The following is a 27342-nucleotide window of genomic DNA, read 5'->3' as shown; positions in this document are numbered from 1 at the left end:
TTATGTACATGTTTCATTTCTTTTGGGGAAACACCTAAGAGTAGAATGGCTGGATCATACAGTAGGTATATGTTTAACTTACTAAAAAAAAACTGTCAAACTGTTTTCCAAAAATGGTTGTACCATTTTACACTCCTACCAGCAATGTATGAGAGTTCAAATTCCTCCACATCCTTGCCAACACTTGGTATGGTTAATCTTTTTTAATTTTAGCCATTTTAATAGGTCGTAGTATCTGATTGTGGTTCTAGTTCACACACTTCCTTAGTGACTAATGATGTTGAACTTCATTTCATGTGCTTATTTGCCATCCATATATCTTTTTTAGTGAGGTCTTTATTCAAGTCTGTTGTCCAGTTTTTATTGGGCTGTTGTATTTATGAGTTTTGTGAGTTCTTTTTTTTTTTTTTTTTTTTTTAAAGATTTTATTTATTTATTTGAGACAGAGAGAATGAGAGACAGAGAGTATGAGAGGGAGGAGGGTCAGAGGGAGAAGCAGACTCCCCGCCAAGCAGGGAGCCCGATGCGGGACTCGATCCCGGGACTCCAGGATCATGACCCGAGCCGAAGGCAGTCGCTTAACCAACTGAGCCACCCAGGCGCCCCGAGTTTTGTGAGTTCTTTATATCATCTAGATACAACTCCTTTATCAAGTATATAATTTGCAGATATTATTTTTTTTTACTCTGTTAGTGTTTTTTGAAAAGCAGAGTTTTTAATTTTGAAGTCTAATTTACAAAATTTTTGTTACAAATTATACTTTGGTGTGATATCTAAGAAATCTCTGCCAACCCAAGATCACGAAGATAGTCTCTCATGTTTTCTTCTAGAAGTTTTTTTTTTTTTTTTTAAGATTTTATTTATTTGACAGAGAGATAGCGAGAGAGGGAACACAAGCAGGGGGAGTGGGAGAGGGAGAAGCAGGCTTCCCATGGAGCAGGGAGCCCGATGCAGGGCTTGATCCCAGGACCCTGGGATCATGACCTGAGCCGAAGGCAGACGCCTAACCGACTGAGCCACCCAGGTGCCCCTCCTCTAGAAGTTTTATAGTTTTAAGTTTTACATTTATGTCTGTGATCCATTTTGAATTTTTTTTTAAATATTTTATTTATTAGAGAGAGTGAGACAGAGAGAGGCCAAGCAGACAGAGCGGGGGCCAGAGGGAGAGGGACAAGCAGACTCCCCTGTGAGCAGGGAGCCCAATGCGGGCCTTGATCCATGGACCCTGGGATCATGACCTGAGCCAAAGACAGACTTAACCAATTGAGCCACCCAGGCACCCCGTGAATTTTTTATATATGATGTAAGGTGTGAATCATGTTCAGATTTTAAAACATTTTTTGCATGTGGATATCCAACTCTTGCAGCAACATGTATTGAAAAGATTATTTTTTCTCTACCTTTGCATTTCCATCTTTATTGAAAATCATTTGTCCCTGTATGTATGATTCTATTTCCAGAATCTATTCTGTTTCATTATCTATTTGTCTATCTTTTAAAGCCAATACGTTGTCTTGAATAGTGTAGCTCCATAATGTGTTGAAATAAGGTTGTTTAGTCCTCCAGTTGTTCTTTTTAATAGCATTGTTTTGGCCAATCTAGGTCTTTTGCATCTTCATACAGATTTTAAAATCAAGTATGTTAATTTATATAAATAAAAACCTATTGGTATTTTATTTTTTTAATTTTTTTTTAAAGATTTTATTTATTTATTTGACAGAGAGAGATACAGCGAGAGAGGGAACACAAGCAGGGGGAGTGGGAGAGGGAGAAGCAGGCTTCCCGCGGAGCAGGGAGCCCGATGTGGGGCTTGATCCCAGGACCCTGGGATCATGACCTGAGCCGAAGGCAGACGCTTAACAACTGAGCCACCCAGGCGCCCCAGACCTGTTGGTATTTTAATTGATGGTGTGTAAGATCTATACATCAATTTGGGAGAATTGATATCTTAACAGTAATGAGTCTTCCAACCCATGAATACAGTATATATATATCTCTTTATTAAGGTTTTAGCTTTTTCTCAACAATTTTTTGTAGTTGTTAGTGTACAGAATTTTCACATTCTGTCATATTTATGTCTGTTTCATATTTTTTGATGATATTATAGCAGTATTTTTTTTTTAAGATTTTTATTTATTTGACAGAGATAGACACAGTGAGAGCAGGAACACAAGCAGGGAGAGTGGGAGAGGGAGAAACAGGCTTCCCGTGGAGCAGGGAGCCTGATGTGGGACTCGATCCCAGAACTCTGGGATCATGACCTGAGCCAAAGGCAGACGCTTAACAACTGAGCCACCCAGGCGCCCCTATAGCAGTATTTTATTTCAGTGATTATGTTGTCTGTGAAAGAGACAGTTTTACGTCTTTTTTTCCAATCTGGCTGCCTTTTATTTCCTTTTTTGCTGAATTGACTGGAACCTTCAGTAAAATGTTGAATAGACGTTAAAGTGGACTTTTTTGTCTTGTTCCTGATCTTAGGGGAAAAGCATTCATTCTACCATATTAGCTATGTGTTTTTTAATAGATGGTCTTTATCAGATTACAGACTTTTTTTACTGTTTTTTACTCTATTAGTTTTCATCTGGAGTGGATGTTAGGCTTTGTCTTTTTTTTTTTTTTTTTTTGCTTTTGTTGAGATGATCACATTTAATATAATGAGCTTCTTTAACACTTGTAATACTCTTTGCTCTGAAATTGTTTGATATTGGTATAGACACTCCAGCTTTCTTTTTGACTAGTGTTAATGTGATATATATTTCCCAGTGAACTTATTTAGGTCTTTATTTAACCTACTTGTAGTACCTTTCTTGTAGGTAGCATATAGGTAGGTAGGTCTTGTTTGTCTTTATTCAGTCTGATAATCTTGGGTTTTTAATTGTGATATTTAGGTCATTTACATTTAATGCAATTATTGATATGATTGCATTTAAATCTATCATATTACTGTTTACCTGTTTTTCTCACTTGTTCTTTTGTGTCTTTTTTTCTTTTCTGCCTCCTTTTAGATTGAGTTTTTAAATAATTCTATTATATTACCTTTGTTGGATTTCTAGCTATAACTTTCTTGTTAGTTTATTATTTGTTTCAGGATTTATAGTATATATCTTTTTTTTTTTAATTTTATTTATTTGACATAGAGACAGAGAGAGAGGGAACACAAGCAGGGGGCGTAGGAGAGGGAGAAGCAGGCTTCCAGCTGAGCAGGGAGCCCAATGCAGGGCTTGATCCCAGGACGCTGGGATCATGACCTGAGCTGAAGGCAGATGCTTAACCGTCTGAGCCACCCAGGCACCCCAGAATATATCTTTTTAAAAAAGATTTATTTATTTATATATTTGAGAGAGAGAGAGAGAGTGTGTGTATGCACAAGTGGGGAGAGGGACAGAGGGAGAGACTCTTTTCAAGCAGACTCCCCACCAAGCACAGAGCCTGATGCAGGCTTGATCAATCGATCACCTCAACCCATGAGATCATGCCCTGAGCTGAAACCAAGAGTTGGACACTCACCCAGCTGAACCACCCAGGCATCCCTATGTATATATCTTTAACTTATCAATTTGCCTTCAGGTGATGTGTACTACTTATATGAATGTTAAAATAGTGTACTTTATATCTTCCCTCTTAACATTTGTATCATTGTTGTTACACATTTTAGTTTTACCTATGTTGTAAACTTCATGGTATATTTTTATTATTTTTGCCTAAGTAGTCTTATTTTTTTGTTGTGGTAAAATATATGTAACATAACATTTACCACTTTAACCATTCTTAAGTATACAGCTCAATGGCATTAGGTATATTCTCACTGTTGTGTAACCATCCATCTCCAGAACTACTTCATCTTCCCAGACAGAAACTCTGTACCTATTAAACAATAATTCCTCATTCCCCCTCCCCCCCCCAGCCCTTGGCAATCACCATTCTACTTTATATCTGTATGAATTGACTACTTTAGGTACCTCATATGAGTGGAATCGAATCGTATGATATTTGTCCTTTTGTGACTGGCTTATTTCGCTTAGCGTAATATCTTCAATATCTTCTTACCCTTGTAGTATGTGTCAGAATTTCCTTCCTTAAGGTGAATAATATTCCATTGTATGATAAATTACATTTTGTTTATTCATCTTTTGAGGGACATTTGTGATGTTCCACATTTAGTTATTATAAATAATGCTGCTGTGAACATTGGTGTACAAATATCAGCTCTAATCTCTGTGTTCAGTTCTTTTGGGTATATGCTCAGAGGTGGAATGCTGGATCATATGTTAATTCTGTTTTTAAGATTTTGAGGAACTACCATGTTCTTTGACACAGCAGTCTATTGTCTTTTAAAGAAATTTAAATAATAAGAAAAAATAATATATTTACCTATGTAGTTATTATTTCCTGTGTTCTTTTCTTTCCTTTGCGTAGATCTGTATTTCTGTCATTTTCCTTACACCTGAAGGATATAACATTTTTTAAATGCAGTTCTGCTGCCCATTTAAACAGTTGGGTTATTTTTCTTTTTAATACTGAATTGTAAAAATTGTAAAAATTTATATATTACATATATAAGCCTCCTTATATAATTTGCAAATATTTTCTTTGAATCCAAGGGCTGTCTTTTCCCTTTCTTTTTTTTTCTTTTTTAAGATTTTATTTATTTATTTGTCAGAGAGAGACACAGCGAGAGAGGGAACACAAGCAGGGGGAGTGGGAGAGGGAGAAGCAGGCTTCCTGCAGAGCAGGGAGCCCAATGTGGGGCTCGATCCCAGGACCCTGGGATCATGACCTGAGCCGAAGGCAGACGCTTAACGACTGAGCCACCCAGGCACCCCGTCTTTTCCCTTTCTTGATGCTGACCTTTGAAACACAAAAGTTGTGTTTTTTTAAGATTTATTTATTTGTTTTAGAGAGGGAGTGTGCACGTGCGTGCACAGGAGCAGGTGGAGGGGCAGAGGGAGAGAGAGGGGAAGCAGACTCCCCAGTGAGTAGGGAGCCCAAAATGGGGCTTGATCTCAGGACCCTGAGATCATGACCTGAGCCAAAACCAAGAGTCTGTTGCTTAACTGACTGAGCCACCCAGACGCCCTGTAACACAAGTTTTTAATTTTTATTTAAGTCCAGTGTATCAGTTTTCTCTTATAACTTGTGCCTTTGATATTGTATTAAGACATCAATGTCTAACCAAAGTTCATGAAAAATTACTCCTCAGTTTTCTTCTCTAAGAGTTTTATGATTTTAGCTTTTTTTTTTTAAGATTTTATTTATTTATTTGAGAGAGAGAGCGAGCATGAGTGGGGGGAAGAGGGGCAGAGGGAGAGGGAGAAGCAGACTATCCACTGAGCAGGGAGCCCAGTGTGGGCCTTGATCCCAGGACCCCAAGATCATGACCTGAGCTGAAGGCAGATGCTTAACTGACTGAGCCACCCAGGTGCCCCTGTGATTTTAGCTCTTACATTTTTTTTTTTTTTTTTTTTGTGATCCACTTTGTGCATGGTGTGAGGTGGGGGATCATGTTTTTGCATGTAAATATTCCTAGCACCATTGAAAAGACTATTCCAATTGAATTGTGTTGGTCCCTTTATCAGAGACCTGTTGACTTGAAATGTTAGGATTTATTTCTGAACTTTAATTCTGTTTTATTGATCTCTGTATTTATCCTAGTTCTGTAATACTTTTAAGATTTTTTCTCTTATCACTGGTCTTTGGGTTATGATGTGCGTTGATGTGGTTTACTTTGTGTTTCTTGAGCTTGTGGTTCTTTGAGATTCCTATATCTGTAGGTTTATTACTTTCATCAAGTTTCAACAAATTTTGATATTCTTTAAATATTTTTCTGTTTTCCTATTGCCCCCCCTCCTTCAAGGATCCCAAAGACATATATATTTTTCTCATTGTAGTTGTCCCATAGTTCATTTATGGCTCTGTTAATTTTTTTTCCTATCATTTTGGCCTCTGTGTTTCATTTTCTATTCCTGTGTCTTCAGGTTAACTCATTTTTTCTTGTGCAAGATTTAATCTTCCATTAATGCCATCCAGTGTATTTTTCATCTTACAATATTTTTTCACCTTTTGGCCAGCCATGGACATTGTAGAGTGAAAGCTCTACCAAGCCTCTCTGAATTCATGCCTATGTCATCCTATCGCCGCTGACTTATTGCAGTTTTCACCTCAAGAACTTGGATTTGGGTCATTTTTGTCTTCCATGTCTCCACGTTTTAGCAATTATAACACTTTAGTGTCCTTGTCTGCTAATTTTAACATCTTTGTCAGTTTTGGATTGGTTTCAGTTGATTGATTGATCTCCTCATTGTGGGTTATATTTTCTTCTTTGCATGCCTGGTAATTTTTCACTAGTGCCTGACTGAATTTTGCCTTGTATGCTGGCTGTTTTTTACTCTTATAAATATTCTCGGTATTTGTTATAAGATGCAGTACGTTACTTGGAATCTGTTTGATTCTTTCTAGTTTTGCTTTTAAAAATTATAAGGTGAATCTGGAGTAATGCTTAGACCCTTCTGTCTAATCGATGCCTTTGCATTGGAGGTTTTTCAGTTTGGTTGGTGGGAACAGACACTATTTTCAGTGCTATGTGAGAGGGAGGTATTCTTCTCTAATCCTTTCCCCAGACTTTGGTAGTTTCTTTACACACATGCACTTAACAGTACTCAGCTGAATACTCAAGGAGGACCCTCAAGATCTCCAGAGTTTTCTCTCTTAGCAGTTATTTTCTTAGCTATTATCAGTACTCCGTCCTGATAGCTCTAGCTACTTTGGTTTCCCAGTAATCTCAGCTCCATCATGTCAGTTTAGGGAGTCCACTAGACTCTCTGCCTGGTTTCCTTCCTCCTGCACTGTAGCCTGGAAACTGTCTTAAGGCAATAAGCTTGGGTGGTAGTACGGCTTATCTCTGTGTTTCACAGTCCTCAGCTATCACTGTCCTTTGTTGCCTATCAGCCATGTCCTACAAATTGTTATTTTATATAGTTTTATCCATTTTTAGGTGGGAGTGTAAATTTAGTCTCTGTTACTATATCTTGGACATCAGCGGATCACTCTTTTATTTACTTTTTCAATTAGCAATAATCGCGCCCTGGATAAACCTCACTGCCTACAATACTGCCACTGCACAAAGGGGCAGAACTTGTGTTGGACTAGATATTCTCGATGAGTTTCTATTTTCTACTTGAATTTCATAGAGATCAGTATTAAAATTATACTGAAGAAAATATATTGAAACTGAATAGTTAATTGAAACCATGTTAACTGAAAGTGTTGTTCTTTCTTAGCATTCAGAAGTAGTAAATAAACATAGGTTGAGATATGTATTGCTTAGTGGACACATAATTGAATGTGTAGGGTTGGATTTCTTAAACAAGATAGCACAAATACTAATGGGATAGATTGATAAATTAATTTACATTGAAATTTAAAATTCATTTTCCAAAAACACCACTGTAGAATAAATAGTTAGCATTTGTAGAGCACTTACATGTGCCAGACACTGTTCTAAGTACTTTAAATCTATTAACTCAGGTACTCTTTACAACAACTGTATGAAGTTGGATTATGTTATAATCTTCATTTTTCAGATGCAGCTGAGACATGAAGGTAAGAAGCAAAATGGTGAGCCACAGATTGGGAAAGAGATATCTAACATAGTGGACAAAGCAGTAGTTATCTACATATATATTTAGCTTCTGCAAATCAGAAAGAAAGATGTCCATATTTAAATGGGCAAAGATACAAACATTGGAAGAAACATGAATGGTCTATAAAAGTGTATAACCAACCACCTTGGAAAAATAGTTTGGAAAAATCTAGTAATGATAAAGATTGGCCTACTCTACAACCTAGCAGATCTTTTCCTAATTATGTTCCCTAGTGAAAGTCTCCCACATGGATAGGGGAACATTCATAACAGCATTGTTAATAGCAGGGGTTGGTATCCTTTCCTTAAAAGGCCAGATTGTAAATATTTTAGGCTTGGGAACCAAATGTTCTCTGTTGCACTTACTCAATTCAGCTCTACCACGTAGTGTTAAAGCAACCATACGTAAAAAAAAAAAAAAAGAATGAATGGGCCTGGCTGCGTTCCAGTAAAACTTCATTTTCAAAAACAGTCAGCTGGCTCACCCACAGGCTGTAGTTTTGATCTCTATTTTATAATATCAAGAAATTGAAAACAACCTAATTGTCCATCAGCAGTAGGAGAATGTACATAATTTTGCTTAATAGTGGAATTTTTATAAAGAAGGTGATCTTCACATGCCAACATGATTAATCCACACTAATATAATGAATAAAGCAATGGAGGAATAGTACATTCTATATGAAATTTTCATATAGAATTTAAAACATGCAAATACTATAATACTTTATCTACGTATACTTTTATAATGAAGATATAAAGAAATGTTGATAATCACCAAAATTAGAGTAGTGGCTACACCTGGGGGTTTGGAGAGGATGCATTCAGTCAGAGAGGATGACAAAGGAACTTCAGCCCAACTGTTTTAATGATGTTTTATTTCATAAGCTGGGTAATGAGAGTATATTGCATTAATATTAGATCTTTTGTACCTCTTAAATATTTTATAAGTTTTAAAAGAAACAAAGTTTAAAAGTAACAATCTAACAATGACTAGAAAAGAACATTAGTTCTTCATGCTGTAGATAGTTGTCACTTGGCTCTCTCTTCCTCTCAACTGCTGATATAGGTGCCTCACTGGCTTCTCTCACGCCCTGGAAAGCAACTTTCTACTCTTAAGCCTTAGAAAGATCAGTTGTCTAAATGAATAACCCTTGGGCCCAGTCTGCTACCTACTTGGTTTACTGTCTCAGCTTCTTGTTCTTTTTCTAGTATGCTTCAAGCATATTAGTTTCCTTTTCTGTAGCCTCTCATTTATTCTGCCTTTTGGATATATTTATCCAGGAGAAGGGATCTAAAGTTCTTAATGGAGACCACACAAGCAAAGGATTGCCTTTGGCATTTTCATGTATGCTTGGCTCACAGAGGCATCAGAATGCCTGCTGCTGGCATGTTTGTGGGTGAGATAATGATCAAAAATAAAAGCTAAAACGGCATTTATTTATAAAGAGATTGAAGAGTTATTGAGCATCTTTTGTGTGGGTGTTGGGTAATCTTTATCTAGTGTGGAATTCTTTCAGTTATGTCCATAGCCTTCTCTTAACTTTTTGACTTTTCTATTAAGACATTCTATCAGGGAGCAGTAGTAATATGCAGAGCATTCCCCCAGATGCTGTGGTGGAGTTACAAACAAGTGAATGCAAAGCCCTTACAGAGTATTTTACTAAATGGAGACTTAATGACATAATAAGGAGAAGAGTTTGTAGCAAAGAAAATCTAGGGGAGCTAAGGAGCACTGCTCAGGGCCTGCATGGAGAATCTACTGTCAGCTAGACCTGGGACAGAGGTTGGAGAGACCAGCAGGAGACAGTGTACTCTGAACTATGTTTTGTTGCCTAAAGTAAAAGATATATTTGTTGGTTAATGAATGATTATTTTAGCATCTGGTAAGAGAAGGCATTTCAAAGTAGATGCTAATTTCCAAAAGAATAGGAATATGTGAATATCATTAAGATGATAATTTCATTTGTATTTTTTTTATTAAAGGGAACTCAATGACCTTTTGGTCAGGGTGCTTTAGTCTTCAAAGTATTACTTATTTAAAGATAAAGAAGTAGCATTAGTTTTGTTTTCTTTTTTTTTTTTTTAAGATTTTATTTATTTTTTTGACAGAGAGAGACACAGTCAGAGAGGGAACACAAGCAGGGGGAGTGGGAGAGGGAGAAGCAGGCCTCCCGCGGAGCAAGGAGCCCGATGTGGGACTCGATCCCGGGATCCCGGGATCATGACCTGAGCCGAAGGCAGACACCCAACCGACTGAGCCACTCAGGCGCCCCAGTTTTGTTTTCTTTTTAAGATTTATTTATTTATTTATGAGGGGTAGGAGAGTGCACTCGGGAGCCAGGGGAGGGGCAGAGAGAGAGGGAGAGAGAGAATCCTCAAGCAGCCTCCTGGCTGAGCACGAGCCCGAAGCTGGGCTCAATCTCTGGACCCTAAGATCCTGACCTGAGCCAAAATGAAGAGTCAGCTGCTTAACCTACTGAGCCACCCAGGTGCCCCCAGAAGTAGCAGTAGGTTTTAAAAAAGTTACTGGTATGTGTAGTAATATAAAGTTGCCTCTGGCTTAAGCTAGGCAGAACAAATAAAATGGGAAAGAGACTTAAAATATGGACTTAGATTAGGAAGTACTTAATAGGGGTGCCTGGGTGGCACAGTTGTTTGAGCAACGACTCTTGGTTTTGGCTCGGATCGAGCCCTGTGTCAGGCTCTGCGTTGAGCAGGGAGTCTGCTTGAGATTCTCTGTCTCCCACTCTCTCTGCCTCTCTGCCCCTGCTCCCACTCGTGTGTGCTCACGAGTGCGTGTGCACGCGTGTGCATCTCTCTCTCTCTCTCAAATAAATAAATAAATAAATAAATCTTCAAAAAGAAAAGGGTACTTAATAGTTACTTGGGAATAGGGTTGCTGTATTTAAATCACAAAATAAAACATAGGATGCCCAGTTAAATTTGAATTCCATATGAACAATAAGTATTTTAAAAATAGAAGTATGTCCCAAATATTGCAAGGAATGTACATATTAGAAATATTCATTTATTTGAAATTCAAATTTAACTGAGAATTATGTATTTTTTTAATTCATCAATTCTGCTTAGGGATAAAGAACTTCAGTGCTTTATATTGAGAAGGAAGAATACTAGTCCTGCTAAGAGTAGCTGTTACTGTGTTTAATTTTGAGTGAGTAACTGATTGCTGTCATGGTTTTTGGTAGTCTTAAATTGTTCCTCTTTAGGCAGGCCTAAACCACTATTTGCAGATGTACTAGATATAATGTTATTAAAGTTGCATGAGATTAAATTTGAACTTTGTAATGTCAGGTCTTGCTTAATCAAAGTATTAGGAAAGAAAGGAGATCTCAGATAATTTCTAATAAGAGGAGAAACAAAATTACATAAAATGAGATATAGATGGATTTCATTCCCTGTAACATTTATAGTTAATCATCAGAGAGCTATGGTGGTAAGCAGTAAGATTCTGGTGGTAAGAAATGGATTTTGGAGATCTTGGATATGGCTTGAAGGTATTTCCTATCTTGATTAATGGTATTAGTATTTACCCAGCTTCCCCAGGAAAAACATGCAATCACAGTGTACTACTCCATTTCCTCTATATAGTTAGTCCTCAAGAATTGTAGTTTGGGGTCTGTTTTCTTAAAGTCTCTTGAATGTATTTCTTCTGTCATTGCCTCTGCCTAATTCAGCCCTTTACATAATCTTTATCTGTACCCTTCTTGTCACAGTATCCTTTAGTAAATCTTTCTGCCACCAGAAATGCAAGTCCTTTTTAAAATGCAGAACTAATTATTTTATTCATTTGTTTAAACATCTTTCATAAGGCCTCAGTCATCTTCACTGTAGGGTAAATACAGTCCTCAAGCCAAAGTGTAGTGTTTCTTGAGGGGATAGGGAAGGGGGAGGGCCATCTCTCCTAAAAGTGGATCAAAATCGACCGGAGCTTTCTAAACTGATATGTATAATAGTATGCCATTGTTACTGGTGAAAATGGATCTTCACTTAGGTATAACAGGGCAGAAAGAAGATTGAGGACTCGTATGTGAATTGTTTTGTGGAATGGCTGCTTTGACCTTTTTGTGAGTTGATCTCTTGTCTAGATCTTTAGTCCTTTATGAGTTGTCTTTTTTTCAGCTTTATCTCTTGCTCTAACCTTCTCATATCCTAAACTAGCCATATTATACTATTTTATAATTCCTCAAGTGTCCCATGTCATTCTGCTTATTCATTCATGACTTTGTATAAGGTAGTCTCTGAAAACAAATGCCCTTTGCCCCCATTGTTTGTCTAATGAATGGTACTTATTTTTTCTTTAAGTTTATTTTTTTAAGTAATCTCTACACCTAGTGTGGGGCTCAAACTCACGACCCTGAGATCAAGAGTCACATGCTCTTCTGACTGAGCCAGCCAGGTGCCCCTGAATTATACTTCTTAACTTTCCTTCTGGAATGCTTAAATAATCTTCTTCCTCTGGAAGTCTTCTATGGTGTATCAGTTAGGAAGGCTGGGTTATGCTTCAAGAACAACCCCTAAATCTCAGTGACTTAAAACTACAAAGCTTTCTTTTTCACTTCTGCTTATATGTCTGTCATGGATCAGCTGGGTGCCATTCTGTGTGTCATCCTTACTCTGGGACTCAAGCTGACAGAATGTTATCATTGAACTCTGATTCTTAAAAAGCTGTGACTGGAAATGACAGGTCACCTCTATATTTCATTGGCTAAAGCAAGTCATATGTTCACATCTAACTTTAAGAGGAGGTCAAGGAGGTGCACTCCTATTATGGGCTGGAGAGAAGGACCAGAAATATTTGGTGGATAACAGTAATTACCACACATGATGCCTTCAAACTTGATTAATCTCTTCTTCATACTTCTGCAACACTTTGTAAAACCTCTGCATTTCATTGAATTGAGATTATTATAAAACCTTGTTTTAATGTTGAATGTGATTTGTTTGGCGATTGGCTCTAGATCTCTCAAATTCCTAGCCAATTAGCCAGGCAAACTTACCCCAATAATTTCATTAACCTCAAAATAATGAAATCCTTTGGTTTATAAGTTTATATCCGTGGTTCTCTACCTTGGCTGTGTGTTAGAAAAAATAAGAGATTCCTGAGCCTCACTCCAGAGCAATTTAAATCAGAATCTCTGAGGGTGGGTCCAGGCATCCGAAGCCCTCCAGGGGATTCTGAGGAATAAACAAGGTTAGGAATCACTGGCTTACATGTTCATTGCTTACTTGCTTTCTGGGGAAGGCTCTTTGAAAATAGGCCTTGTTTTTATTACATCTCCAAAGCTTGTTCTCTTTCCTATTTTGATACCAAACTCAAGTTATAATTATACACTCATTTTTATATTTACTTTTGTATTATCTGTCTCCAACATACATGTTAAGGACTAGCACCACATCTCATTCATTCATCATATACCTACTGCTTCATAGTGTATTGAACACAGAGCTTTCCTGTCTTTTTTATTTCCTCCTAGCCATGCCTACATTAACCCATTTTTTTTGGATTCCCTCTCCTGTGTAGTAGTCTTTCATATATTGTTCCTGGTTTTTCTCTTCTTTCATTAGGTGATATAAATAACATATTTGAAAAACACAGAGTAAGATGCAAATGTAACGTATTTGAAAAATGTAAAGCAAGATACACCCAAACAGGCAAGGTTATTAGTATTCTGTGTTAACACCTCTAGGGCCTGGTTTTTATGGCTGTTCAGTGGCTGTAACAGCTGATCACAGTGGTATCCACTTATTTGGCATCTTTGATTAGTGATCCAGCTAATCCTAGCCTTGAACTCTGTGTCTTCTTTTCCAGTGGTATCCATTGCTTGAATGTCAGGTAATCAGCTTTTTGTAATATTGTTTGTTAAAACAATATTTTATTCTGAGAACTATATGTTAAAGAGAAATAGTCCTTGGCCTCATATAATATTTGTACAAAATCTATAAACCACAGAGACACTGCTTATTACTAGATAACATTTTGTTTTTGGGTGTTTTGTTTTGTTTTGTTTCTAGAGAGAGTGTGTGTGCAAGTGGGGGGGGGGTGTGGAGGGGCAGAGGGAGAGGGACAGAGAATTTTAAACAGGCTCCAAGCCCAGGGTGAAGACTGATGCAGGGCTTGATCTCTTGATCCTGAGATCATGACCTTAACCAAAAATCAAGAGTCGGTTGCTTAACCCACTGAGCCACCTAGGTTGCCCCTAAGATAACATTTTGTATGAAAAAACACATGTTCTCCTCTACTGTCTTGTAACTATATATATATCTTAAAGCATCTCAGAATTCCAGACTGATTTATATTCTAAAGTGCTAAATATTTTTCATAAAGGGAAAAGTGTGGTTAAGAAAAAGCATTTCTTTTAAAGATGGCCTTTATAAAAAAGTCATATTCTCAGAAAAACATCCATTGAAATTGAAGCAATATTAACTTATATTTAATTTTAAGAACCCATGCTTTAGGGGCGCCTGGGTGGCTCAGTTGTTAAGCATCTGCCTTCGGCTCAGGTCATGATCCCGGAGTCCTGGGATCAAGCCCCACATTGGGCTCCCTGCTCAGCGGGAAGCCTGCTTCTCCCTCTCCCACTCTCCCTGCTTGTGTTCCCTCTCTCGCTGTGTCTCTTTCTCTGTCAAATAAATAAATAAAATCTGAAAAAAAAACCAAAAAAACCCCCATGCTTTAGCGCATTATTTAAAAAGCCTGAAACAGTAATGTGCAGGATGATTTCTGTATTGTATCTTTGTGCCTTTAAATATGTCATTTAAAAATAAATAAGTCATTTTTTTTTCTTGGAATGCCTTTTCCTAACACTCCCCTATCCCTTTTTTGGCTTGAAAAAATTCTGCATATTCTTTAATTCTTAGCCTATAGAAAGATTTTATCAAATAGATTGCTCTGACTTCTGTGCTTATACATTGTGCCCCCTATACATGTGGCTATTTTTGCACTTAATCTACCATATTACATTTATGGGTTTTTTTTCTCTTTCTTGCTTACTTTTTAGTTTATAAACCTTTAAGGGCCAAGGCCTGTCTGCCTTTGTTTAGCTAGCAAGTGGGCTCTGTGGTTGTTGAGTGAATAAATAAAAACATTCTGTGTGTGTGTGTAACATTTCATACATGGCATTATGTAATATATAATTCAGAAGTTGGGCTAATGGATTATGAATGCTTCCCAAAATAACCAGTTTGTAGCTGACTTATATTTTGCATGTTTTATAATTTAAATTCATAAATAAATAGTACTGTAGTTGAACATTGTAAAAGAAGAAAGGGGCATCCATGACTATAAGCCCTTTAAAGTCAAAGCTAGTTGTAGTGTCTGTTGTGCAACAGTTTTGATAAAACTTAATGGTCTGTTGTAGGACATTCAAGGTTCTGCTTGATGGTGGGAATTAATTTCCAGTTATAAAAGACAGCATGTTTTTAGCCACTCCTAAACATTTTTTTTTTAAGATTTTATTTATTTATTTGAAAGAGAACAAGCACAAGCAAGAGGAGTGGCAGCCAGAGGGAGAGGGAGAAGCAGGCTCCCCGCTGAGCAGGGAGCCCAATGCGTACTCGATCCCAGGACCCTGGGATCATGACCTGAGCCGAGGGCAGATGCTTAACTGACTGGCCACCCAGGTGCCCCATTAACATTTGTAGTTATCTTCTGGTTTCTGAAGTTTGACTAACTGATGATCTGTGAATGATTCTTCTGTATAACAAAGGAAGTCAAGCATTGTGCTTGCTCCTTCCTCTGCTAAGGAGCAGAGTGAAAGTCATCCAGAGTGGGAGACAGTAGATCCTTATTCAGTGAGACGGATTTCATAGATGTCTAAAGTGATTGGTGCTTACAGCATATGTCACACACACACTTTTAAGTAGGTAAAAATTATTTTAAAATGAGTATCTTAAAGAGAAAGAAATGTCAGATTGGGCAATGTACATTAGGCTTTCAGATCCTATATTACTTTGATCAGTTGTCTTTATAACCAGGTGATGTTATAAATGTCATCTTACCCTCTCCCTTACTATTATGTAGCCTCACCCCACTGCCTTTTCTCCCACTAAAATTTTTATGTTCTCAAAATATTGATTCCAGGGCAGCTACTTAGGTTTGCTGTATTGGAGGAGGTCAGTAGGCCTAGGGAAGGAAAGTCAGTTTTCATAGAAGCAAGAACTGAGTTTGTCAAATAATTGGAAGACTTGGAAGAAGAGTGGGTGAGGTAGGGAAAGGAATATAGAATCAGTTGTAGTATAATTTCTGTTTTTTGATATCCTCAAACCATTATATTGCCCATTATTATCTAAGACCTTGCTGACCAAGTTTTTAATAAGCATATTTTTAGTTATAATTACTCAAGAGCCCAGCTATATTACAACAGTGGATGAGATTATGTCTGTATTGTCATGTTAGTAATTTTTTATTGATTTATCACAAGGTACATAGTGTTAGGTATTATACGTTTTCTAATGTTCTTACTCTGATACTGTTTTCACTAAAGGAATATTTTCAGGGTTACACAGAGATGAAAGATGTAGCATAAGTATGTTAATTTTTAATTGTAATATTTAGAATATTATATAATTGAATTTTATTTAAAATGCCTGTAATGCTTAAAATATATAAGAATATTAGTATTTATAAATATGGCATTTTGAAAGCAGTGCATCATTATTTTGACATTTTCATTCTTATTTTTCTTTCCTTCTTTTTGTATTTTTTTTTTTTCCTTAAGAATTAATGTGCCATCTGGAAACCTCGAAGATCATGCCATAAAAGGAATTTAGGCTTTTTGGCAACCAGTCATTAGGATATGCTGTGACTATGCACCTTATCAGAATAATAAAACATAATTAGAAAGGTGTTTAACTCATATATATTTCAAAACATTTTTAAATTGAGGATTCTTATATGGACATTATGGGAATAAAAAAATTAATATTGCCCTATCCTAGGGTTAAGATGATAAAGTTATCATAGGATAAGTTGGATCCTTAAACAGAAATGTAAATCAAAACCCTATATGACTAAATGGTTCTAAACTATTTCTAAACACTATTTCCTATATTTTCTTTACAGTGTTAAAACAAGCAAACATAACTAGTTTCTATATTTTTCAGAAGGGAGAGTTGCAATATTATATATTGCAATTAACTCGCTCTATTCTTCTCTTCTGAATAATATAGTCACTGGAACTGTCAGCCAAAGGACCTTTTTTGGGGAACATTTTTTTTTTTTAACTCTAAAAAGTAACAAGTTTTTTAAATTAATTGAGAGAAAACAGCTGAAATCACGCATTGAAGGGGTTAAGTCGACATGAAAGAATTCATTTCCACTTTAATGACCTAGCCTTGCTGGGTTAGGACGATGGGGAGCATGCTTCTGACTTGTACTCCTATTGCCAATTAACACCTCCTATAACAGGTTGCCTCAGCTAGTCATTGAAGCTCAGGCAGTAGAAATAGTTTACATGCAGCTTGTTTTTCACACTAGTTGTTTAATACTCACAAAATTAAAGTATTAAAAGGTTGTTTCTTACCTTGCTAGATAGTAGATAAACAATACCATGGTAGTTATTTATATATGTTTGAATTCACCTATTTTGTGTTCACTTGGTTTTTTTCAGGGTATTTTATTGCAGAAACTGAAGATGGTAGCTTCATCAAATTTTTAAAATTTTTTACAGCATTTGTCAAATTTGGGTGATATTGGATACTATAAATTAAAACTTTTCTGTCAACTATTCAGTATATGTTTGGTTTTATTTTGTTTTTTAAAAACATAGCCACCTCCATTTGTTAATAAAATTTATTTTCTCTTTGTTGAAAAATACATATTTTAAAGACCTTAATTCTGTGATGCAAGACCAAATAGATACCTTTAAACAGCCATTATAAAGATAAAGCCTGTGTAATATTTAAATCCTAGAACAACTTTTTGACAAATTTTGAAATGTTTGTGTTGTTTCCCAAAATAACTTTATATTTTTAGATAGTTTTAGAGTGTTGCAGTTCAGTGATACTATTTATTTTACATTTCTTTTAAGTGACACTTTGGTTCATGTTTAATCAGCAGGTATTTTAATAACATAATAAAATTGGCTAAATAATTGATACCAGTTCACACTAAGAGAAAGGTGGAGTAATATAACTAATAGTGTTAACAAATTTGTTAAAAGGCCTGAGTAGGTAACACTTAGAGGCGTTAGTTTTATCCTGTTATAATGGCAAATGCCTTTTTTTTTAACACTTAGTCAACAAGGGCTGCCCAAGTAAAACTCACAGCTTTTTATGCTGGATAAGATTTTAACCTTCTAAATGGGGTGGAGTGTGGGGACCGTATCTCATTTAAGTTAACCACACTTAAAATTTGTGGATCTGGTTGTTAATTTCTGTTTTACTAAACATGGCAGATCAAAACTCATTGTACAGAGATAAGTTTAATGCCTTCATGGAGTCATAATAGGTGTTATAAGACCAGTTGGGCAGATTTTCATGGTCTATATAAAGGTTGGTTGCACTGCTTGTACCTTTGGCTCACCAATTTATCCTATAGTTCTATTAAATAGCTGATTTTATACTCTTAGTTTAAAAGTGTGGATTTTTCTCCCCTTTTAAAATAAACTTATTTTTGAAGAATCAGAGTTATGTAAGTGATTTTAAAGTTGCCTGTTGAATATTGAGGAGTTATGTAGCAAATGTGATTACTGTATTTCTGTTTCTTTTTTATAAGAGGGTTATATGCAAATATTTTAGTTACATGTTTTTTACAGCAATATATAACTAAACCATTCCAGTTTTTAAATTGTAACACTAATTTACATTTTTAACAATAAAGTTACAGAATATTTAGGGTTTTTTTTGTTGTTTTTTTTTTTTTAAGTAAACTACCACCAATGTGGGGCTCAAACTCATGACCCCAGGATCAAGAGTCGCGTGCTTTACCAACTGAGCCAGCCAGGAGCCCCATAGATGTTTCTTATTTTACTTATCTGTTATCAGTGATATGTATGTTTCTATTTTATAGTGGCATTGTGTGAAATACAGGCCAGTTTTCTTTGGTTTTTTATTTTAGTTTTTCCTTTGCTTAATACCACATTAGTTATACCAGTGCCTTCAGGTACAACTAATAGATGTTGTTTTTAAGATTTTATTCACTTTGGGCGCCTGGGTGGCTCAGTTGGTTAAGCGACTGCCTTCGGCTCAGGTCATGATCCTGGAGTCCCGGGATCGAGTCCCGCATCGGGCTCCCTGCTCAGCAAGGAGCCTGCTTCTCCCTCTGACCCTCCCCCCTCTCATGTACTCTCTCTCATTCTCGCTCTCTCAAATAAATAAATAAATCTTTAAAAAAAAAAAAAGATTTTATTCACTTACAGGAAAGAGAGGGAGAGCGAGAGAGAGCACGTGGGGTGGGGTTGGGGGGCAGGGAGAAGCAGACTCCCCACTGAGCAGGGAGGCTGACCACGGGGATTGATCCCTGGACTCTGGGATCATGACCTGAACCAAAAGCAGCCGCTCAACCAACTGAGCCACCCAGGCGCCCTCTAATAGTTCTTTTTAAAGGACCTTGAAATTTAAGTTACATCATGTTCAATCTCCAAAAAAAAAATGACTTTCTGTACTTATTTATTATGGTAGTAGTGGAATTGTTGTTATAAGGTCAGCAGAGAACTTGAATAGTTCACACACTATATAAGCTGGTAACTTTAGAACTATGCTGTTTGATTAAGCACCAGAAAGAAACTATTTTCTCCATTACTTATTTTTATAGTAGTAATAGCCAAGTGTAAAAATTCAAAAACATTTGGGTCTAGGTTTTCATTTGATTTAATCATTGTGTAGTTTTTCACTTTATTTTACCCAGCATTTAGCTTAGTTTCTTAAACATAATAAGTTCTCAAAAAGTGAAAGATGATTGAAGTAATTCAAATTCTGTGCATTTATTCAGATGTTTTTCATTGTACAAATGAGACATGTATAATTTGTTATTTGTGATCACCACATGTCCATTTTAGTTGAATGTAAACATAGCCTAACAATGGTTACCTTAAGTCTACCTTAAAACCATTTGTATCAGTTTCTATTTGTGAAATCCTTAGTTTTTTATCAAAGTCATAGGATTGCATATATGAGACATGAGGGCAGGCCTAGTTAAAAGGACTTGGAAACTTGCAGTGGGTGAAGAATAAAAACCATCATGTCTGCTTTGCTGGGTAGTGCCTCACAGTCCTGGGATTCTTACTACTACCTCATTACCCTGACCACTCCTACTCCATACAATTCCCCTTCTTGAATTCTTAAGTTATTTGAAATAGAGCTATACCTCAGTATCTTTGCCCAGCGTATAGCCATCTAGCACCTGAAGTATCTTGAGATCTCAGCGTAAGGAACTTTTCTTTTTTAAAATTTTTATTGAAGTATGATGAACATACAGTGTTATATTAGTTTCAGGTGTACAATATAATGATTCAACAATTCTTTACATTTTTCAGTGGTCATCAAAATAAGTATACTCTTCATCCCCTTTATTTCACCCATCCCCCGACCCACCTCCTCTGGCAACCACCAGTTAGTTCTCTCTATTTAAGAGACTGTTTTGTCTCTTTTTTTTTTCCTTTGTTCATTTGTTTTGTTTCTTAAATTCCACATATGAGTGAAATCATATGGTATTTGTCTTTCAGAGAAAGGAACATTCAACAGTATTCTTTAATTATTGGTTGTTATTTTATTCCTTGATTTATTTGCATTATTAAAAGAAGCATGAACATTCTGGTTGATGCAAACATCTCTGTTTACTTAAATAATTTCTAGGAGTGCAAAAGTAGGGTCAAAAAGTTTGTGCAGTTGTAAGGCTCTTGATATTGCTCAGTTGCTTTTCTGATAGGTTATACCAGTTCACATTCTCACTAACAGTGCTCAGAGTGTTTCTTTTATAATACCCACTCCAAAATTAGGCATTGTAAAACTCGTGTGATAGAAAACAACAACGTCTTAATGTGTTAATTGGCATTTCTTAATTAAAGAAGGTCAGCTAGTGAGGTTGAACATTTTCATATTTATTTCACCATGTATTTATGTAATTACTTGCTTTATATTCTTTGCCCATGTTTCTATTACAGTTTTAGTATTTTGTTAATTTATATATTGACATTTTGTCATAAATGGGGCAACTGTTTTTTTCGGGTTTTTAAAAAAATTTTTTTAATATTCAGAAATTTTAGTTTGTCAGTTTTATATTTTATTATATGTCCAAATTAGAATGTGTTTCCTCACCCAGATCAGATAGATATTCTTATATATATATATATCTCCAGCAACTAAGTCCACACTCCTCTCCACCAGCTTCTGACAATCACCATTATACTTTCTCTTTGATTTTGACTACTCTAAGTTCCTCATCATATAAGTGGAATCATACAGTATTTGTCTTTTTGTGATTGGCTTATTTCACTTAGCATGATATTTAGTTCATCCATGTTGTACTATATTGCAGGATTTCCTTTTTTAAGGTTGAGTAATATTCCATTGTATGTATATACCACATTTTGCTTATCTTTTAATCTCTTGATGTATACTTGGGTTGTTTCCACATTTTAGCTATTGTAAATAAGGTTGCTGTGAACATTGCTATACAAATATTTCTTTGAGAGCCTGCTTTCAATTCTTTTGGGTGTATACCTAAAAGTGGAATTGCTAGATCTTAGAGTATTCTGTTTTTAATTATTTGAGGAACTACCATAACTCTTTTCCACAGTTGCTTTACCATTTTACATTTCTATCAGCAGTGCACAAGGGTTCCAGTTTCTCCACATCCATGTTGTTTCTGTTTTTTGTTTTTTATAGTACCCATCCTAATGGGTGTAAGATGGTATCTCATTGTAGTTTTAATTTACATTTCCCTTATGATTAGTGATGTTGAGCATCTGTTCATGTGCTTATTGACCATTTATATACCTTCTTTGGATAAATGTATATTCAAGTTCTTTGTCCATTTTTGAATCATGTTTTTTTGTTTTTGAGTTTTAGTTCTCTTTTTTTCTGGATATTAATCCCTTGTCAGATACATAATTTGCAAATATTTTCTCCCATTCTGTGGGTTGTCTTTTTACACCGTTGATAGTATCTTTTGATGCACAGATTTTTAAAATTTCCATGAAGTCCACTGTATCTGTTTTTTCTTTTGTTACCTGTGCCTTTGGTGTCATATCCAAGAAATCATTGCCAAATCAACATTATGAAGTTTTTGTCCTTTGTTTTCTTCTCTTATTGGTTAGGTCTTACATTTAGGTCCTTGATCCATTTTGAGTCAGATTTTTAAGGTGTTAGGTAAGGTTCCAACTTCATTCATTTGCATGTGGATATCCAGTTTTTCTAGCACCATTTGTTGAAAAGATTGTCCTTTCCCATCGAATTGTCTTGGCACCCTTGTTAAAAATTATTTGACCATATATGCAAAGGTTTATTTCTGGGCTCTCTATGCTCTTCATTGGTCTGTATGTCTATTTTTATGCCAATACCACTCTGTTTTGATTACTGTAGCTTTGTAGTAAGTCTTGAAATCAGGAAGTTTGAATCCTCTGGCTTTGTTCTTTTTCAAGACTGTCTTGGCTATTTAGGGTCCCTTGAGATTCCGTATGAATTTAAGGATGGGTTTTCTATTTCTGCAGAAAGCATCATTAGAATTTTGATAGAGATTACATTGAATCTATAGATCACTTTGGGTAGTTTTGATGTTTTAATACTAAATTTTGTGATCCATGAACATGGGATATGTTTCCCATTTCATGTTATTTATTTATGTTCTTTAATTTCTTACAACTGTGTTTTATAATTTTCTTTGTACAACTCTTTAACCTCCTTGGTTAAGTTAATTCCTAAGTATTTTATTCTGCTAAATGTTACTATAAATGGAATTGCTTTTGTAATTACTTTTTTTTTTTTTTCCCCCTTAAGTAGGCTCCACACTCATTGTGGGGCTTGAATTCATGACCCTGAGATCAGGAGTCCCATGCTTTACTGACTGGGCCAGCCAGGCACCCTGCTTTTGTAATTTCTTTTTCAGATTGTTCATTGTTCACGGTAGAAATGCAACTGATTTTTGTGTTGACTTTGTAGCCTGCTACTTTGCTAAATTCATTTATTAGTTCTAATAGTTTGTGTGTAATCTTTAGAGTTTTCTACATGTAAGAGCATATTGTCTGCAAACAGAGACAATTTTACTTCTTCCTTTCCAGTTTGGATGCATTTTACTTCTTTTTATTGCCTAATTGCTTTGGGTAGAATTTCCAGGACTGTGTTGAATAGAAGTAGTGAAAAGAGGTATATTTGCCTAGTTCCTGATTTTAGAGGAAGCACTTTTTGTCTTTTTCCATGGAATATTATGTTCACTGTGGGCTTTCAGATATGGCTTTTGTTTATTTTTTTTAAAGATTTATTTATTTATTTTAGGGGGAGGGAGAGAGTGTGGGGGGTGGGAGGAATAGAGAGAATCTCAAATAGACTCCCTGCTGAGCATGGAGCCTGACACAGGGCTTGATCTCATGACCCTGAGATCATGACCTGAGCTGAAATCAAGAGTCTGACACTCGACTGACTGAACCACCCATGTGCACCTGATATGGCTTTTATTATGTTGAGGTAGTTTCCTTCTACCCCTAGTTTGTTCAGTGTTTTTATTATGAAAGGGTGTTGAATTTGGTTAGATGCTTTTTCTTCATCAGTTGAAATGATCATGTGGGGTTTTTTCCCTTCATTCTGCTCATCGGGTATATTACATTGGTCAGTTTTCATTTGTTGAACCATCCTTACATTTCAGTAATCCGACTTGGTCATGTGTAAAATAATCCTTTCCATATGCTGCTGAGTTTTGTTTGCTAGTATTTTGTGGAGGATTTTTGCACCAGTGTTTATAAGAGATATTGGTCTGTAGTTTTCTTGTAGTGTCTTTGTCTGGCTTTGGCATCAGGGTAATACTGGCCTCAGAGAATGAATTAGGAAGTTTCACCAATATTTTTAGCCAAGTTGTGTTATAATTTGATTTTTTGTAAATGTAAATTATTAATCTAACTGGATGGTGATAAATGTGATACAGAGAAACACATTTAGTTTTAAATGTTTTCAATATTAAACAATTAAAAATTAGAATATGTTCAATTCTATGGTGATAACTTTGTAATCTACTGAAATGAAACTTTCTGGAACAATATAATAGTATCAAGACATAAATAACCTGAATTTATTAATACCACTGAAAAAGTTATAATGATCAGCTCCAAAATCAGCTTTAGAGCCAAATATTTAATATTGAACTTTTCCAAATTTTTTTTTAAAAATATTTTATTTATTTATTTGACAGAGAGAGACCCAGCGAGAGAGGGAACACAAGCAGGGGGAGTGGGAGAGGGAGAAGCAGGCTTCCCACTGAGCAGGAAGCCTGATGTGGGGCTCGATCCCAGCACCGTGCGATCATGACCCGAGCTGAAGGCAGACGCTTAACGACTGAGCCACCCAGGCGCCCGAACTTTTCCAAATTTTTAAGACCTAGATAATTTAGTATATACAGTTGATCATTGAACAACACAGGTTTGAAGTACATGGGTCCATTTGTACACAGATTTTTTTCAATAAATACAGTATGGTACTATAAATACAGTATGGTACTATAAATGTATATGATTTTCTTAATAACTCTTTCTTTATTATAAGAATACAGTATGTGATCCATATAAGATACAAAATATGTTAATTGTTTAAATTATGTTATCAGTGCGCTATTAGTAGTTAAGTTTTGAGGGAGTCAAAAGTTGTATGTGGATTTTCGACTGTGTGGGAGGTTGGTGCCCCTAACCCCTATGTTGTTCAAGGGTTAACTATATTAATATTACTAGAAAATGGTAAAGTGTAAAATTTCAAACTTATTTTTAAACTAGCATAAGGATATAAAAAGCTGACAAATTTAATACAAAAAAGAAAATGCCAGACCAGTCTCACTTGTAAATAGGGAAACAAAAACCCTTAAAAAAAAAAAAGTAAATCATGTCAACAGTTTTATCCCAGGAGTACAGAGGTGATTTAATACTGGGAAAACTATTACTGTAATGTATCACTTGACAGAGGCAAGATGAGTAAAACATAGTAGCCATTACGGCTGTGTTTACAAAAGGAAATGTATACAAATCTCACCAATCCTTTTATTTTGTTTTAATTTTTATTTGTAAGCAGTATATACATGAATTTCCATTTTATTTATTTATTTTTAAAGATTTTATTTATTTATTTAACAGAGAGAGATACAGTGAGAAAGAGAGCACAAGCAAGGGAAGCAGCAGAGGGGGAGGGAGAAGCAGACTCCCCACTGAGCAAGGAGCCGGATGCAGGGCTTGATCCCAGGATCCCGGGATTATGATCTGAGCCGAAGGCAGCGAGCCGCTTAACCAACTGAGCCACCCAGGGGCCCCTGAATTTCAATTTAAAATCTATTATGAGAGGCTTTTAACAAGGGACTTTAATTCATTTATAGTTTTCCATTACCGTTATATTTGATCTTACCTTCTTATATTTGCTGTTTTTGTTTCACTCCCTTCTTGGTTCCCTACTGGTATTTGGGTTGTTTTTTGTTTTTTTTAATTATCAGTGTTGTGTTTGCTTTTCTTTCTCTAATGATTTTGTAAGGTGTACATTCTGTTTTAATGTTTATTATGGTTATTTTTAAGTTGTTCAGATGACTTTTTAATTCATATTTCTGTAGTAGTCAAAATCAGCACTTAAATTAGAGGTGTTGTTTTTTTTTTTTTTTCCCCCTCCTGTATGTAAAATAGAGAATTTTGTTTACTTCATTTCTTTCCACTGCCGTGTATTGTTATTTGGACAATATCTGTGGTTTTGAACCCTCTTTATTTATATTATTTAGATCCATATCTGTCTTTAACTGCTTTCAATAATCTTAACAGATGGCTTTTCCATTTTTCAGGTTTTAATTTTGATTTCTGGGGGCACAGCTGGTTTTATTTATTCAAGAAGTTCTTTGAAGCAGGATATATGGAATCATATTTTCTGAGACCTTGTGTACTTAGTAACATGTTTGTGGGCCTTCATACATTTTTTACATTAAGTATAAAATTTCTGACTCAACAGGGTTTCTCTCTTAAAACTTGGAAACTTTCTTTCATTGTTTTCTGCCATTTAATGTTGCAAAGAAATCTGAAGTCAACCTGAGTTGCAGTTTTTTCATCAGGTTAGTTTTTCTGCTTTCATGTTTTTAGGAATTTTGCTTTATCCATGTAATTAAGATTTACCCGGGGTGCCTGGGTGTCTAAGTTAAGCGTCCAATTCTTGATTTAGGCTCAGGTCATGATCTCTCAGGGGTGTGAGATCAAGCCCGACATGGGCATGGAGCCTGCTTAAGATTCTCTCTCTTCTTCTCCATCTGCCCCTCCCCTCCCTGTCTCCCCCTCTTAAAAAAAAAAAAAATTTGCCCAAGATTTTTCAAGGTATAATACTTTCTTCACTGATTATTGCCTAACATTTAGGATCTGAAAGTTGAAAAAAAAAATTTGTTTTTTCTTTCAGGAAAGTTTTCTTCATGTTTATCTTGATTTATTGATTCTATTTCTTATTTTGTCCTTAGGAACAACTATTTCTTAGCTTATAGCTCCTTTGTCCTCTAGTATCATTATATTTTTAGTAGTTTTCATCTCTGACTTTTAACTCTGCATTCTGAGACATCTTCTTTGTGTTCTGTATCAGTGAATTAAACTTATCATAATCTTATTTTTACCCTTGTTTCCTCCCGTGTGATTTTAGTTCTTAATTATTTTTCATCTTTTCATACTGGTCTGTCCTTGAACTTTCTATTTCAAAGTTAGGAAAGCTTATATTGTACTGATGCCAAATAGTTCTCTAAAATTTTGTTTATGAGTCCTATTTTTAGATTTCTTTCCTCTCTTTGAATCATCAGGATGCTATTGCTCAGGAGCATTTGCCGAAAGACAATGTAGGTACATTGTCCATAGCCCCACATTTTTCTTAACTTGGGTTAAGTTAAGCTCAGTTTCCAGGGTCTCTGATGGAGTTTTCTTTTTCTTCCTTGCCTGGTTGTATGATATTCTGGACAGGTGAGCATATGAAAAGTGATAGTCTCAAATATTCACAACTACCAGAGGTCCTGAACATCTGTCCTGTAGACAGTATTTTACATGGATTACTCTTTTTATTTTTATTTCTTTTAAGAATGCAGTTCAGGGGCACCTGGCTGGCTCAGTAGGAAGAGCATGTGATTCTGATGTCTACTCTTGATCCTCAGGGTTGTGAGTTTGAACCCCGTATTGGGTGTAGAGTTTACTTTTAAAAAATGCAGTTCGTGTTCATTGTTTGCGTATAACACCCAGTGCTCCATGCAGAACGTGCCCTCTTTAATACCCATCACCAGGCTAACCCATCCCCCTACCCCCTCCCCTCTAGAATCCTGTTTGTTTTTCAGAGTCCATAGTCTCTCATGGTTCATCTCCCCCTCCGATTCCCCCCCCTTCATTCTTCCCCTCCTGCTATCTTCTTCTTCTTCTTCTTTTTTTTTTTAACATATAATGTATTATTTGTTTCAGAGGTACAGGTCTGTGATTCATTAGTCTTACACAATTCACAGCGCTCACCATAGCACATACCCTCCCCAATGTCCATCACCCAGCCACCCCATCCCTCCC

At 35.9% G+C, this 27342-nt stretch overlaps 1 protein-coding gene and 1 pseudogene across 2 annotated transcripts in view; one reads left to right on the top strand and one right to left on the bottom strand.

The window, feature by feature from the left end:
• The window catches only part of PSMD14 (proteasome 26S subunit, non-ATPase 14), a 104406-nt gene that overhangs the window by 30747 nt on the left and 46317 nt on the right, over positions 1 to 27342 (top strand). The gene's annotated exons all lie outside the window — the stretch shown is intronic.
• Positions 7046 to 7125, bottom strand: LOC145720837 (U4 spliceosomal RNA; annotated as a pseudogene).

Source organism: Leptonychotes weddellii, chromosome 3 (genome assembly GCF_054177405.1).
Source record: "Leptonychotes weddellii isolate Sample4059 chromosome 3, ASM5417740v2, whole genome shotgun sequence".
Taxonomy (NCBI): Eukaryota; Metazoa; Chordata; class Mammalia; order Carnivora; family Phocidae; genus Leptonychotes; species Leptonychotes weddellii.
Note: the sequence above shows the minus strand (reverse complement) of the source record. Positions and strands in the feature narration are given on the sequence as shown.